The sequence below is a fragment of the Octopus sinensis genome, linkage group LG4, assembly GCF_006345805.1.
Source record: "Octopus sinensis linkage group LG4, ASM634580v1, whole genome shotgun sequence".
NCBI lineage: Eukaryota > Metazoa > Mollusca > Cephalopoda > Octopoda > Octopodidae > Octopus > Octopus sinensis.
Window position 1 is genome coordinate 24,654,025 of NC_043000.1, and position 16,839 is coordinate 24,670,863.

Sequence of the window (16,839 nt, forward strand, 5' to 3'; positions counted from 1 at the left end):
TCTGAAAATCCCTATTTTTTACGATTTTTTTACTGCTTTGTCGCCGTTTTTCGGTGTATTACAACCAGAAAAATGTTCACTTAAAGAGAATAACAATCTACATAATGCAAAATTTTTACTTTTCGAAAATTCCAATTCTAAAGGGTCGAAACAAACTCGAGCAATGCAGGGCGATACTGCTAGTTTGTACTATTTCTACAGCATAGAGTTTAGAAAACAGATGGGCTAATGTGTGTGTGTGTGTGTATTGTATAGAATATAGAGATGCATGTCAGTGAGGTAGAGAAGTACATAGGTCAGGTGGAAAGGCATATGCAACTAAGGTGAAGTGATGTGTAGTACTCTCCTGGATAGGTAACAATACTGGAAGGTAAGGGTTTTAGTATAACACACTTATCAATATAGAATAGCTGCAGAGAATGGTAAATAATACTGTTTATTGTTATTGGTTGATCATAAGAGATAGCATAATCTCTAAAAATGTCCCACAAATAGGATTAGCAACTAAGGACAGTTGTAAAAGACTCAAGTTTAAAACCATTTTCAAAAATGACAGTAATACCAGAATTGTAGCAGGTGGTTTTTGCCAGAAGTATCGAGTTAGAATGTAGTAGCAGAAATAGAACATTTGAAATATTCTTGAGATTCTGTTGTGTCTGAGGGGAGTCATTTTCTTTTTGTGCCTTATAATTTAACACACTCACTGGCGTAATGCAATATAATTTCAATATATGAAGCACAGATCTTTAAGAAAGACCATAAATCTACTGAGCCCAGTTGTCTTCAAAAAAGGACATATCTTATGATGTGGTCTGAGGAGCAACAAGCCTGAAAAAGAAAGGATGATCATGGGTGGAATACCTTTCATTATGCTGGTTCATTCAATCAACACTAGACCAGAGTTAACCCATTCGTTACCAACTTGGCTGAAACCGGCCCTGGCTCTGAGTACAAATGTCTTGCTTTCATAAGTTTTGAATTAAAATCTTCCACCAAACCTTAGTCACAATTTATGTTTCTAACACTAGCTTAATGATAACCAAGTTATTTTGCTAAATTCTTTGTTATATTTAAAATTAATTGAAAGAAAAACAGAGCATCTCAACAGAAATATGGTAACAAAAGGGTTAACAAATGATTACTTTAACCCTTTTGATACCAACCCGACTGAAACCACTTCTGGCTCTGTAGTACAAATGTCTTGTTTTCATAAGTTTTGAATAAAAAATCTTCCACTAAACCTTAGTCACAATTTATGTTCCTAACACTAGCTTTATGATAACTGAGTTATTTTACTAAATTCTTTGTTATATTTAAAGTAATTGAGAGAAACACAGAGCATCTCAAAATAAATACAGTAATGAAAGGGTTAAACAGCACCAAACACAGATATGTGAAGTTGCAATAAAATTACAAGACATTATAAAAAAATTTGGTAAAGCTTGATGGAAAATCCAGCAATGGAAGACAAAAGAAAAGCGGTGGCAGTGATGTTGTCACTGCCATCTTCATCATCCCTGGAAATTACTGTCTCGAGTCCCAGAACTCATAAGGGCTGGTTACCTAGTTTCTTTGGTGTATAAGTGTCTGAGATCACAACATTCTTCCTGAACAGAACGTCAGTGCATCACAGGATTATTCTTCGAATGGACTGATGCAATGTGAAATGAAACATTGTGCTAAAGAACACAAGACACTGCTTGCTCCAGGAACCAAACTACAATCTTGTGGTTATGAGTGCAACATCCTAACCACTAAGCCATGCACTTTCACAAACAAGTAACAAAGGTCATGAAACCAGCAAAAGTGGCAGAACGATTAGGGAAGGTTGTTGAAATGATGAAAGCATTAGGGTGGACTGGTGTATCGTCAGTCATATAGTTAATCAATCAAATTGTGCAAGAATGTGTTAACGGTGATAAGAGTCTTAAAGGCGGCAGCAGCAAAAGCAGCAGTACCATTCTCAGCTAATATAAAAGAATGAGCAAATTAGCAGAGAGAAAAATTAGAGAGAGAAGTTAAAGGACCAAATAATATGATTGGTGGGTGGAGTGTCTTAGCTATCCTGGCAGAAGTTAAGAGTTGACAGGGATACAATGAAGTTAAGGTTTATTTCAGGGTATAAAACTGAAGATAACGTATTCCCAGTGAAATAACTGAATGAAAAGGGTTTGACAGAAAACAAAGGGAAGATTCTGGCTTGAATTGAAACAAGGACATGAAGAGAATGGTTTGTAATGACTGGGTGATATAATGTGCTGCACGGTGGCTATGAATAGGCGATATGGAAACAATATGGCAGAATATGATTAAAACCTCTTTAACCTACATCAGCATAGAATGCAATGTTGAATAATAATTTATAGTGAGTGTGTATATGAGGAGGGAGAGAGAGGGGGAGGGAGGGAGAGAGAAAGAGAGAGAGGGAGAGTGAGAAAGAGAGAGAGAAAGAGAGAGAGAGAGAGAGAGAGAGAGAGTGTGTGTGTGTGTGTGTGTGTGTGTATGTATGTGCATTTTTGGTGTGAATATAACAATTTTCAGAAAATTATTTGAGACGGTTGTTTTTTTTTAAGAGGTATTTGAAAAACTTATAGAATACAGATACAATAAACAAAGAAGAAATTATTTAGAATTCTTATTTGGCAATGGTTGTAATGAAAGTAAATAAACAGGCTGACAGCTGATTAATAACTCATGCCATTCTAAAGGTTATTATGCAGGAATATTTTAAAACGTATTTTTGAGTGAAATGGTAAAGTAGTTTACATTAAAATAAAAAATTATAACACTAAACCAGACTTGATTCCAATGAATAAAAGAGCTTACGGCAGGTAAGCTTTGTTACAAATTCAGCAGTTGAAGTTTTTACAAAGAAATATTAATGTTTCGAATTTTGGCACAAGGCCAGCAATTTCGGGGGAGTGGGTAAGTCTATTACATTGACACCAGTGCTCAAGTGGTACTTATTTCATCAACCCTGAAAGGACAAAAGGCAAAGTTGACCTTGGTGGAATTTGAACTTGCAACATGAAGATGGACGCAATGCTGTTAAGCATCTTGCCTGGCATGCTAAAAGTTCTGCCAGCTCGCCATCATCATTATCATCATCATCATTGTTTAACGTCTGCTTTCCATGCTGGCATGGGTTGGATGGTTTGACTGAGGACTGGTGAGCCAGAGGCTGCACCAGGCGCCAATCTGATCTGGCAAAGTTTCTACAGCTGGATGCCCTTCCTAATGCCAACCACTCCGAGAGTGTAGTGGGTGCTTTTACGTGCCACCGGGACGAGGGCCAGTCAGGCGGTAGTGGCAACGACCATGCTCAAAAGGTGTTTTTTATGTGCTACCTGCACAGGCGCCAGTCCGGCAGCACTGGAAAGGCAACGACCATGCTCAAATGTTGTTTTTCATGTGCCGCCAGCACATGTGACGGTAAGAACAATGCTTTCAATGATCATGCTCGAATGGCAACGATCACTAATGATAAAATATTATTGAGAGTAAAAATATAAAAATAAATGAATGATGGTAATTACTGAAAAAGCATGAAACAGAAATACAAGCAGCCAAGTTGGGAGTTCCTCCAGAAGATCTCTAGAGTAATGTTACCCAATAGGGTCTATAGCTTAGAGATCAGGGATTCTCTCCAGGTTGGGCTGCTGCTTCTCCACAGTGAGAAGTTACACCTCTGGCACTACAGAAATGTGGTTAGAATGTTGCAGGAAAGAATTGCAAGACAGTTCCTTAAGTTGAGCCAAACTGGCAGGAAACATAAGGGTAGACCAAAAATATCTGTAACCTTAGTTGATCTTGCTTGGGAATCCAGCAGCAAAATGTTACAATGGTTTCTTCCGATAGAACCATACGGTGGAGCTGCCAGAAGATCCTAACCTCATGACACTCACAACAATAATGGGCAGAAATTTGGATGGAAAAATAAAGATAAAATAATAATAGTTTTTTTCTTTCTTTTACTCTGTACTATAAAACTATAAATAATTTGTTAAAACAACAGGCTAGCAAAAGTGGTGCTCCAGTATGACCTCACTCCTGATGTCTAAAGCAAACTAAAAACAAAGAACCAATGAAATATAAGTTATTGGCATTACTGATATCGCCAGAAGACCAACCATTAACTGACACTACATTTATACAACAAGAACTCTCGTAAATACAATTATTAATCTCAGTAACACTAAAACAGCCATGTTAATGCTTATAGAGAAGAAGTATAAACATTTCACATACTCTCTTATAATAATAATAATAATAATAATCATACTATGATGATGATAATAATAATAATATTAATATTAATAATAATAATAGTATAATAATAATAATAATAATAATAATAATAATAATAATAACAATAATAATAGTAGTAGTATAATAATAATAATAATAATAATAATAATAATAATAATAAAACATTAGAATAACAATGTGATGGAAACAAGTCCAAAAAAATAGTCTCATTGTAGTTGGCAAGCACATAACAAGTATGGCAAAATAGAGAAAAATACTAACAGCTCCATTGTAAATGTAATCAATTATAACTCATTGTTTAATGCACTCAGCATATTGTTTAGGAACATTGGAATAATATAGCAGCAACAACACATTAGACATTGAAACATAGAGACTGTATAAAGCCTACATAACATAACTGTAACAACCAACACAAAGCAGGGCAATTACAGAGCCAATAGCAAGTCTTTAGAGCATTATCAAGTTTAATACAAAGCAGAACGAGTTGTAGAATTTGTATGAGAAACTGCAGGAGATAAGCCATTTTCTAATCTAATTAACCACACCTGGTGATGATCTGCACCAAGCAAGGTCAGTTAATTACTCTACACTCCTCATCTACCATCTGTATCCTCTCTTATGCTCAACTTCTTGTCCTTTGAGGGTTTGCTCTGGTACCCCATCACTGCAATCTTCTTCCCAGTTATTCCAACTCACCTCCATATGATGTGGGGTAGCTATGCGTCTCCTCTATAGCAAGACTCTTGTGCCTGTCCCTCTGGCATACTTTAGCCTCTTAACACAACATAAAACCATCTCTCCTTCTCAAATACTCACCCCACTAAGGGGTACCCCATTAAGGGGTACCCCATTAAGGGGTGAGTATTTGAGAGGGGACCCTTTCTTTTTCTTGTTCTTTTCCTCTCTTGCAAGTTACTTGGCAACCTCACTAATGGCAGTAGCATGATAAAAGCACCCAGCACCTAAACAGACGCTGAGTTTGATGCAGTCCTGGGGCTTGCCTGATCTTGTTAAACTATCCAACCGAGTCCCAATGGCGACCAGACTGAGGTCTGGTTGCCATAGCACTGCCTGTTGCGCCATAGTGGTGGACGGTCACCCCAATGGTGCCCAGACCGAGGTCTGGTTGCCATAGCATTGCCTGTTGCACCGTAGTGGTGGACGGTTACCCCAATGGCCAATGGATGTTAAATAGAGATGATGGTGATTAATCTGGAAAGTCTAGAATCTAAATGTCCAAGTTCCAAATATTTGTTACTTTAGAGTCTTGTGGTATGTACTGTAGTTTAGTTCTTTGTAGACATCTTTATATATAAAACTGAAGTTGTGCGAGAGTCTGTTTCCTCCGATTTAGATTCCTAACTACTCCCACATTTTGCGGTGCAGTTTAACCAAAAGCGGGAATCTTATAGTCGTGATTCATATCGAGCCCTTCTGGGTATTAGCGTGCATCTACGATGTGCCTACGATTTAAAAAAAAAATTTACCATTTTTTCGTTTTTTAAATTGCTCGGTTTATATAAGGGAAGTAATTCTCTAAAAATGCTTATATTGTCATTTCCCTTACAAACCCGAGCAACGCCGGGTGATACTGCTAGTCTCATATAAATGTCCTCCTAAGAATTAACCGAAATTTTGGTTTAAGTAAATATAAATATTAGAGCAGTTACAAAATATATAAAAAGAAACTCCTAAGCGAGAGAGATGGATGATTTAAATTTTACAAAATTCCTTTGAAATATCCCACTACAATGACATCATCATCATTTTAATGTTCACTTTACTATAATTGCATGGGTCAGACATAGTTTAATGTCTATAGCTGGATGCCCTTCCTGTCACTAATCCCTACCTGTTTCCAAACAAGGTAATATTTACCCATAGCCAGACACACACACATATAAATATATATATATAAATAAATAGATAAAACTTACTAGGAAGAGGATGCATGGCATTCAATCATATAATAATATAAATAATATATATCGGAGACCCCCTTCGGTCACAACACAGACCATGGGATTGCACCTAGAAAGTTACCCTCCTAGACACAAGTCCGGGCGAGGTTGTTTTATAGAAGACCAGCAGTCGCCCATGCATACCAGCCTCCCCTCTCCATGCCACTGATGTTATCCAAGGGAAAGACAAAGGTCGATACAGCTTGGCACCAGTGACGTCGCAACTCATTTCTACAGCTGAGTGAACTGGAGCAACATGAAATAAAGTGCCTTGCTCAAGAATACAACACGCAGCCCGGTCTGGGATTCGAGCTCACAACCCCACGATCGTAAGCTCGACGCTCTAACCACAATAGATATATATATATATATATATATAAAGTTAATCCAAACATGAAAGCACAAAGAGAAAACACAACAATGTGAGGACGTGGAACAACTATAGTGTTATTGGACACCCAGGAAAGGAAAGAAAGAAGGAGGATTTAGCGTTTCAAGCGGAGCTCTTCATCAGAAACATAGGAAAAGGAAAGATCCAAGGAAGGGAAGACGGAGGAAAAAAATCGCTAATGATACACACGCGGTCACATTTATATATATATATGCATATATACATACGTATATGTACAAATGCTCGAAATACGAGAGTAGAAAAACAGCCAACAACTGATGAAGTGTTGTTCTTTATGATGTTTGTCTTGTTTACCATTTGTATCTTGTTTGAAAAAATAGTTCATATTCCATGTACTCGTACTTCATATTTTTTGTTGTATACATTTCATGACGTCCTGTGCCCACATATGCATATATATATATGTATGTATATATGCATAATGTATATATATGTATGTGTGTATGTATGTATGTATGTGTATATATATATATATATATGAATGTGTGTATATATATATATATATATGTCTGTATGTATGTATGTATGTGTATATATATATATATATATATACACACACACAGGGTGTGGTGAATATATTGTTGGCTAAGTTATGCAAAAATGAAAATAATACTGACATCTCATTTTAACACATGTTTACCAAAATTACACAAAAATATCTTGAAATACTATAGAGTAAATTTATTCAATAAAATTGCCATTGGCTTCAACCACGGCTTGGCAGACAACTTTGGAATCTCCTGTAACTCTTCTGAATGGTCTCCTTGTTTAAGTTAGTGAATGCTGCCATAATCCTTGCTTTCAGTTTATTTTTGGTGTTACAAGGAGTTTTGTTGGTCTCTCACCCAACTGCACCCCAAATGTAATAATCAAGGGGGTTGCAGTTTGGGGAGATAGGTGGCCAAATGTTAGAGGTGATGTGGTTTCAGAAATTGTCTGACAGTCACGAATGGGTTCTCTCGGAAGTGCTCTTGCTTGTGTGGCATGGTGCAGAGTCCTGTTATCAGGCATAGAGTCTTCTAGAAGCCACCCTCTTGCCTCAGGGCAGCACTACCTCTTCCAAGCACTTGATGTAAGCCACCGTGTTGTGTCTAGGCCACATGAGAAGATGAATGGAGCCATAATGTCGTCATCACTAGTAATCACTCCAAACACCATGGTGTTGATTGTATGATTGATTTTTATCACACTCATGTTTTGGGGACACAGCAAGGCAACTGTTGTTCTGTGTGTTCACCATTTTTCCGTATTGGGGCTTCCAGCACAAATGCCAAGCAGTACAGCATGTAGTTTCCTAATTACTGGCAGAGTGAATTGCGTCATGGTGCTGTTTTTCTCAAAGGCAGTGCCCAACTGACCCTCTATATTGCGTAGTCAACAAAATCAAAAACAAACAATGCACATGCACGAAATTAAAAATATTAAATGGCGACAATTTACTCATCACACCCTATATCATCATCATCATCATCATCATTCAATGTCTGCTTTCTATGCTGGCATGGGTTGGACGGTTTGACTGAGGACTGGCAAACCAGATGGCTGCACCAGGCTCAATCTGACATGGCAAAGTTTCTACAGCTGGATGCCCTTCCTAACGCCAACCACTCTGAGAGTGTAGTGGGTGCTTTTATGTGACACCAGCACGAGGGCCAGTCAGGTGGTTCTAGCAACAGCCAGGCTCGAATGGTGCTTTTTATGTGCCACTGGCATGGGATCCAGTCTGGTGGCACTGCAATGACCACACTCAACTGTTGTTTTTCATGTGCTGGTGAGGCGATGCTGGTAATGATCATGTTGAAATGGTGCTTTTTATGTGCCACCAGCATGGGAACCAATCCATGGCCCTGGCAATGATCACACTCGGATGTGCTTTTAACATTCCACTGGCACGAATGCCAATGAGGCAGTACTGTCCTTGGCCACATAAGGGATTTTGATTTGATTTCACTTGATTCAAAAGGTCTTCGCAAGCAAAGTTTATTGTCCAATGATTGAGGGGTACTCATAAGTGGGCTGACATTACACATCCAGTAGAGCATACTGGCTTCATTCCTTGCAAGCTTACGCATGTCTTTAGCAGTCACAGCCCATGTCTCACTTCCATGTAGCATGGCTGTTCGTATATATATATATATATATAATAGGTTTCTTTCAAATTCTGTCTACTAAATCCATTCACAAAGTTTTGGTTGGTCTAGTAGTTATATTAGAAGACACTTGCTCAAGGTGCCACACAGAGGGATTGAACCAGAAACCACGTGGTTGAGAAGCAAACTCCTTAACCACACAGTTACGCCTATACCTTGCCATAGCTCTACCTTACAATAATACATTTAAAATCTATAACACAAAAAATTTCATGTATAAGTGTGTGCATATGTTATATTGAAGATATAAACAAAAATAATAAGGAAAATATTTAAGTTTGCTGTACTAATAATATATATAAATGATAATGAAAGGTTTATTTTAATGTCAGTGAGAAAGTAAAGATAGTGTATACTGTCTATCTTTTCTCATTGTTTTACATACAACTAAGAAAAATGTTTAAGTTTAGAATGACATTTGTTTATGCAAAAGTATGAATATACGAATAAACATTTTTATATCCATTTGCAATAGGCATTAATGAAATATAAATAATAAAGTTACACATATATATTAATTAGACAGATATGTTTACATAAAATAATGATAAATTAATATCTTTAGGGTGATCTGTTACAATACATACAGCACGTCTGCATGTATTTAAAACATGCTTTTTAAGGCTACAAAAAGAGCCTCAAGTGCTATAGATTGTTTATATATCAAAGTGAACATCCAATGAAATGAAAGAATTAAGAAGGCAGACATGTAATATCAGTAAATTATAAAGCTGATTAATTAAATTGATTCAATAATTTAATTAAACTTAAATTCAAAATGAAATTTTTAGAGATTGATTTGTGATATTCCACCAGCTTTGCAAAGTGTCTGTCTCTAAGACATTCTCAATGGCTCAGTCCACTTAGCTGCAAACAAGCAACATATGCCGTTACTGCTGTAAGTATTGGCAGCATTGTTAAATTGCCAAGTGTTCTATTGTCTATTAGTGAAGGGTTTGATACCTTGTATGAGTCTGAAGCCAAGAGGAATTGACTCTCTCACTCATAAATCCAAGAATACCATCATAGAAGAGCCATAATTTCTGTCTGATACACATTAAGATTGAAAGAATTCGGTTCTTTCAGATTGTTTTTCTATGTTAGTATGGGCTGTATGAATCAATGTTGTCTACCACTATTGCTTTATGTCTCCTGTAAATCCCACTCTCACTTTTGCTATCAACCTACTTCAGACCACCACTGGCTCTAGGAGACAAACTTTCCATTTAAAAGTGATCTAAATTTAATCCTTCCTTCAAGCTTTCATGTTAATTCATGTCACAAACATCAGCTTACCAATGACAAACTCTTCATTATTTTCAAATTTAATTGAAACAAAGACCCATCAAAACCTGTCAAACCAAGAAAAATCATACTCATGGCCAATGCTGGTGTCACATAACTGGCACCCATGCTGGTGGCACATAAAAAGCACCTTTTGAGTGTTGGCCTTACGCTTGTAAGTGTTGGGCCTCACGGAGGCAATAACCAAGACCTTTGGCATTATGTTGTGCTTGAGAAGAAGACCCATCAAGCTGAGGAAAATCACCGTTGTGGCAGATACCAGTGTCACACAAATGGCACCTGTGCTGGTGGCACGTAAAAGCACTCATTACATTCTCAGAGTGGTTGGCATTAGGAAGGGCATCCAATCATAAAAACCATGTCAAATCAGACTAGAGTCTAGTGCAGCCTTCCAGCTTACCAGCCCTGGTCAAACCATTCAGCCCATGGACAACAGATGATGATGAAAGACAGAGTATTGGAAAGGTCATTGTGCCAATAATAATAATAAACACACACACTGGCGTGTATGTGTTTATTGTTATTAAAGCAATAACCCTCTCAAGACAACAAGATTTGCTTCAATAAATGAATTCACATCAAAAATTTTCAAAACCAAATTCAAAAATGAAGAAAGACTGTATTTATTTTCACAGAAATGTGATAAGTTGGTTAAGATCTAACTTCAATACTTCACGTGTATTCCTAAGCCATGTCTACATTTTCTCAGTAGCATGGCCCCTAAATAGGTTTGCAATATATTATCTTTGCAAACATATAATCTTACTACGTCAAAGGAGAAAGAGCGGGGCCATCAATTATTCTGTAGGAGTTCCATGACTAATGGGAAAGGAGTGAAGAAGAACCCACACATCAATGGTTATTCTCAGACCAGAGACTGGGTCTGAATGCTGACAACCAAACAGACGCCACAAAAGGCATCAAGTAATGAACTGGAATTTTGTTAAACCAAGCAAAACATTAAGTGTACTATTCAAAAACTGGTACAATGCACAATACTTGAGTGGACCCCAGGTTCCACAAGAGTAGGAAACACATGTCAATGGTGTCAAACAGTGGGTTTGAACTTGGAACTACATAACAGTAATGCAATGATTTTAACCACACAGACACGTCTGGCCCATCTCTGATTTGTCATCCCGACACTTCCAGTCAAGCTTTGAAGTCCATTTACTTTCACTTTCAAAGTTTAGAATGCATTAAAAAAATACCAAAAAAAACCAACAAAACAAAGAATAAAACAACAACAGTCAATATTTTTTTCTGTAATAATTATAGTTTTATTTGTTGGCTGTCACATATTTCACTTTGATAAAATATCATGTAATGTTTTCTAAATAAAGAGAATCACCCACACACTATATTTATATCTATCTGTCTGTGTATCTGTTCTATCTATTTCTGTGTCTGTATATCTATCAATCTATCTGCCTGTCTTTCTGTCTATATATTTGTCTTTCTGCTTGTCTATATATCTGTTTGTCTTTTTCTCTGCCTGTCTATCTATCTATACCTCTATCTGTATATCTATTAATCTCTCTTCATCTGACTGTCTGTCTATATTTGTGTTTGTATATCTATCAGTCTCTCTCTCTGTCTGTCTATATATCAATTATCGTTATACATGATAATTAGAGAAGGGAAGCCCACCACCCTTGAACCGTATAAAGACCGTACCAGACTAGCAAGACTGATATTCAGTTTGAAACTCTAGAAATAAAAAGCAAGAATTGAGACAATTCCAGAGGGAAGCTGATTTGAAGAAGAATGGTTGGACAATGTTTTAGTGCAAACCCTGAATGAGAATACAGGGTGAGGCACTGTGAAGATGAGAACATGAGAAGCACTAGTTGCTTAGAATAGGTGTAGATGGAGCTAGTCTGCAGCTTGCTACTTTAAGAGAAGATAAGGTATTTGAGATAGAAAACAGAGAGAGAAAACGGCAAATGTTGTGAGGAAAGTAGTGTGTGTGTGTGTGTGGTGTGTGTGTGTGTGTGTGTGTGCGTGCGTGCGTGTGTGTGATAGCTAATAAGTTGAACCAGCTCTCTGATATTGGTTGCATTGATCAGAGTGGCCCTGAAGGAAGAACCTAGTCTAGGTGGTGTTGTTGTTGTTATGAAAGATCATCAAAGATTATGATGTGTAGGATTTGCAGCAAAATCATTTGTGGTATTGTTGTATTGACTATGAATGATTTTAACAGAAGGAGAGTGTGTATGTGTGTGTGAGTGAATGAATGTGAGTGTATGAGTGTGAGTGCGTGAGAGAGAGTAAGTGAGCATTGTATGAGTGAGTGTAAGTGAATGTGTGTGTGACTAAGTGAAAAAAAGAGAGTGCAAGTGAGTGAGGGAGGGAAGGAGTGAGTGAATGTATGTGTGAATGAATGTGTGCAGGAGAATGAGTGTGAGAGAGAGAGAGTGAGTGTTGTGTGACTGAGTGAGTGTAAGTGAATGAGTATGTATGACTGAGTGAAAAAAAGAGTGAGAGCGCAAGTGAGTGAGGGAGGGAAGGAGTGAGTGAATGTGAGAGAGAGAGAGAGTGTTGTGTGAATGAGTGAGTGTAAGTGAATGAGTGCGTGACTGAGTGAGAAAAAGTGAGAGCGTAAGTGAGTGAAGGAGGGAGGGAAGAAGTGAGTGTGTGTGTGTAAGAGTACACATGCATGCTCATGCGTTATACACATGTAGTATTGTAATGTCACTTCTTTAACCTGAACAGTGTGTGTGTGTGTGTGTGTTTTGGTGCTGTTGCAGTTAATGAGGCTGTCATGTCCCCATTAGAGGATATTTTTACTAACAAGTTCAGCAAAGGCAATGGCTGTGAGATTAAGAACCTTGCTCTGCAGCCACGAGGTTTTAGGTTCAGTACCACTACACAGCACCTTGGGTGAGTGTTTTCTACTACATCCCCAGGCTGGTCAAAGCTTTGTGAGTGAATTTGGTAGATGGAAACTGAAAGAAATCCCATCACAGATAGAAACTGTAAAGGGATCAATGCCAGCACAGAACATGGCAGCATTAACCCTTAAGCATTCAGAAAATTTTCAAATGTAATGATTATTAGTTCACATTGTTTTGAATTAATCGTGGATTATCTCATAGCTTTGAAGTTTCATTGAGGTGATTGTTTATTTTTAGAATGGCATTGTAGGGCAGGAGTAAGAGGCTAGATCTAGCTGATTTGAACATAAAACAGGAAGAACAATTGAGGTAGATATGATCAGATTAAATACTAAAGGGTTAAATGATGATGATGATTTGTGTACACACACAGTGCACCAAAGCAATATATATAATTATTGCATTATCATTATTATATATATATATATATATATATATATATATGTGCTGGTGGCACCTAAAAAGCACCATCCGAATGTGGCTGATGCCAGCGCCACCTTGACTGGCTTCCATGCCGGTGGCACGTAAAAAGCACCCACTACACCCCCGGAGTGGTTGGCATCAGGAAGGGCATCCAGCTGTAGAAAAACTGCCAGATCAGACTGGAGCCTGGTGCAGCCTCCTGGCTTCCCAGACCCCGGTTGAACCGTCCAGCCCATGCTAGCATGGAATATGGATGGTAAACGATGATGATTATGATGACGAATCATATATATATATATATATATATATATATATACATATATGTACACACACATACCTACATATACATATATATATACATACGTGTGTGTTTGTGTGCCTTTGTCTTGATATTATGTGATGGTTGTAAGTGAGCATCACTGTTATGCAAGCAGTGTTATTTGTTTCCACTCATCAGTGAAACACATGCCTGACCATGGAGAAATATTACTTTGCTAGGAAACAGGGGAGAACTAGTGACCAGAAGGGCATCTATCTGTAGAAAATCTGCCTCAACAAAATTCTGTCTGACCCATGAGAGCATGGTAAAGTGGAAGTGATAACAATGATGATGATGATAATGATAACACACACATACCTATTTCTTTACTACCCACAAGGGGCTAAACTCAGAGGTGACAAACAAGGACAGACAAATGGATTAAGTCGATTACATCGACCCCAGTGTGTAACTGTTACTTAATTTATCAACCCCGAAAGGATGAAAGGCAAAGTCGACTTCGGCGGAATTTGAACTCAGAACGTAACAGCAGACGAAATACGGCTACGCATTTCGCCCGGCATGCTAACGTTTCTGCCAGCTCGCCACCAAACACATACCATGACTATAAAACAACAATTGCCTCACCATGAGAGAGAAAGAGATAAATGGTACCTATTAGCTCTGGTGCTAACATACAGAATTCAAAATGTCAGCTACACTCTATAATCTTGTACGTAACCAATGATTGTTTATCTAAACAATACTGATACAACATAATAAATTTACTGCAAAACATCAAAGGGAAACTGAAGAATTTGAAGAAAACAGCAATGCTGTGCATCAGCAAACAGTGAGAATTACACAGAACATTAATATATATAAACAGGCCTGCATGTACACCGAAAGAGATACATACACATGTACACCCTCATTTTTATGACTGTATCAGAGAAAGAAAGGTTACTGACCTCAACATTTTTATGGAAGAAGGCAGAGAGGAGGTTAGTGTATGACCAGGGGTTTGATCCAAATACTTGCAATGGAGTGGGTCCCTCTAAAGGTACATAAAGAACCAGGTGCTATAAAATAATTTCTACCTGCTAATTTGACTCTCAAACAGGATACAAGACACTTCATTATCATCATCATCGTCTAGTGTTTTAAGTCCAGGTTTTGTCCCCGTTAACAGGGGTGGCCAGCTCTACCTCAATGCCATAGGAACCGAGGTAGGCAGGTGCAGCCCACCCCAACCTTTGGGCTAGCTGGTGCCCATTCTCTCTTGCTATCATGAGGCTTTTTTGGAGCCTATATATATATATATATACATACACACACACACACACATATATATATATATATATATATATATATACATACATGTATTTAATTTGTATTTCTATATTTTGGGGTGAAGACGCCCTTCTTCAGGACATTTGAAAAAAGCAGTAGTTGAAAACAGTCACTGTGTAGATGCATACATATATATATATATATATACATATATGTATAAAATATATAGGCAAATATACACCCCTATATATTACAATATCATCATTCCTTAACGTACATTTTTCAACACTTGCATGGGTGAGACAGTGTTTATTGAGGTAGATATTCTATGGTTGGATGCCCTTCCTGTTACCAATCCTCACCTGTTTCCAAGTAAAATAATATTTCCCCATGTTTAGACATGTTCTCACAGATATTGGGAATGAATGAGAAAGGTTGTATGACAGTGACATGCAATGTCAAGACAGGTAATCACAAACACTGGACTTCTATCAGCTTCCATCATTCAAATCCACTCACACCTATATATATATACATACATATGTACATACATATACATATATATATATATATATATATATATATATATATATAGGGTGGCCCAAAAGTAGGTTCACAGTTATTCAACTATCATTTTCGCATTAATAGTATATATCTTAAGTATAAAAAAATATGAAACCATTATTCTATGCTAATTTAGTTAATTTTGTCAAGCTCCCTTTCAATTTGTAAGATAGAAATTTAAATGTAATGAAATGTTTAAAAAAAAATTTGAAGTGCCTGTGTGATAACTGTAAATCTATTTTTGGGCCACCCTATATATGTATATATAAATATATATATATATACATATAAGAGGGGATGACTACTAAGTGGACATCCATTATGCTAGAGGTAGACCCCATATGGTCTAACCACTAAGAAAAGATTGTTCTGGCACCGTCCACCTTAATAGACCGACACCCCAAGATCCCCTTCATCCAGTTAGGTCTGCACGGGCATTGGGACCAGGTCTTGGGGAGGCGGGGGGGGGGTCTACTTCTAGCATAATGGATGTCCACTTAGTGGTCATCCCAGCTTATATGTATGTAGTATAATTTTTCTGAATCTTTAGATTTTTTAATATGCTAGGCCACTGGTTTTAAATTGATATTAATCAAATTAATATTCAATTTTTCACCTTTATTATTTAAATTTATATATATATATATATATTGTAGTCTTTTGAAGAAGTATGGGGAAAAAACAACAAATTTATTAGTTCTTACACACACGCACACACACACATAAAATAGTGTTGTTCTTTGGAACTGAACTAAGAGTCATGTAGTTGCAAAGCAAATTTCTTAATCATACAGCTAATGTCCAGCCCTAATAAGTCATCCACAACATATCCTACACCAATCTCACAATAGGCGACATCTTCTGCAAGACAGTCAAACCATATTCCCCTTAACTATAACAATATACTACTAAATGCCTGGTCCAATATAAAATCAATGCGTTCTTTGTATCAGCTCTGTTTGAGCAGAGTTGATGCCACGGACGAGACTCAGTAACAATATAACAATATGTCATTATCACACAGAGTGTGTTATAACATCTTCCTGAGTCACATAGACTTATAGACACAGCTTCCTGGATTCTCTGGTGGAGAAACTCACCCCTGGATGGGACGCCAGTCAGTCAGAGGTTTGCTCATTTTTGCCAGCTGAGTGAACAGAAACAACGTGAAATGAAGTGTTTTGCTCAAGAACACAACACATCGCTCAGTCTAGGATTCGAAAACACAAACTTATGACGAATCCAATACACTAACCAGTAAGCCATGTGCCTCCACAGAGTGTATATAACAAACTATACATAA

At 37.4% G+C, this 16,839-nt stretch overlaps 1 protein-coding gene and 1 long non-coding RNA gene across 12 annotated transcripts in view; one reads left to right on the forward strand and one right to left on the reverse strand.

Moving 5' to 3' along the window:
- Positions 1–16,839, reverse strand: part of LOC115211129 (membrane-associated guanylate kinase, WW and PDZ domain-containing protein 1) — a 777,470-nt gene that overhangs the window by 406,513 nt on the left and 354,118 nt on the right. The window lies entirely within an intron of this gene.
- Positions 12,750–16,839, forward strand: part of LOC118762900 — a 57,288-nt gene continuing 53,198 nt past the window's right edge. For both annotated transcript variants that reach the window (XR_004998651.1, XR_004998650.1), the window contains exon 1: positions 12,750–12,983. This is a non-coding gene — a long non-coding RNA (uncharacterized LOC118762900). The remainder of the gene's footprint in view (positions 12,984–16,839) is intronic.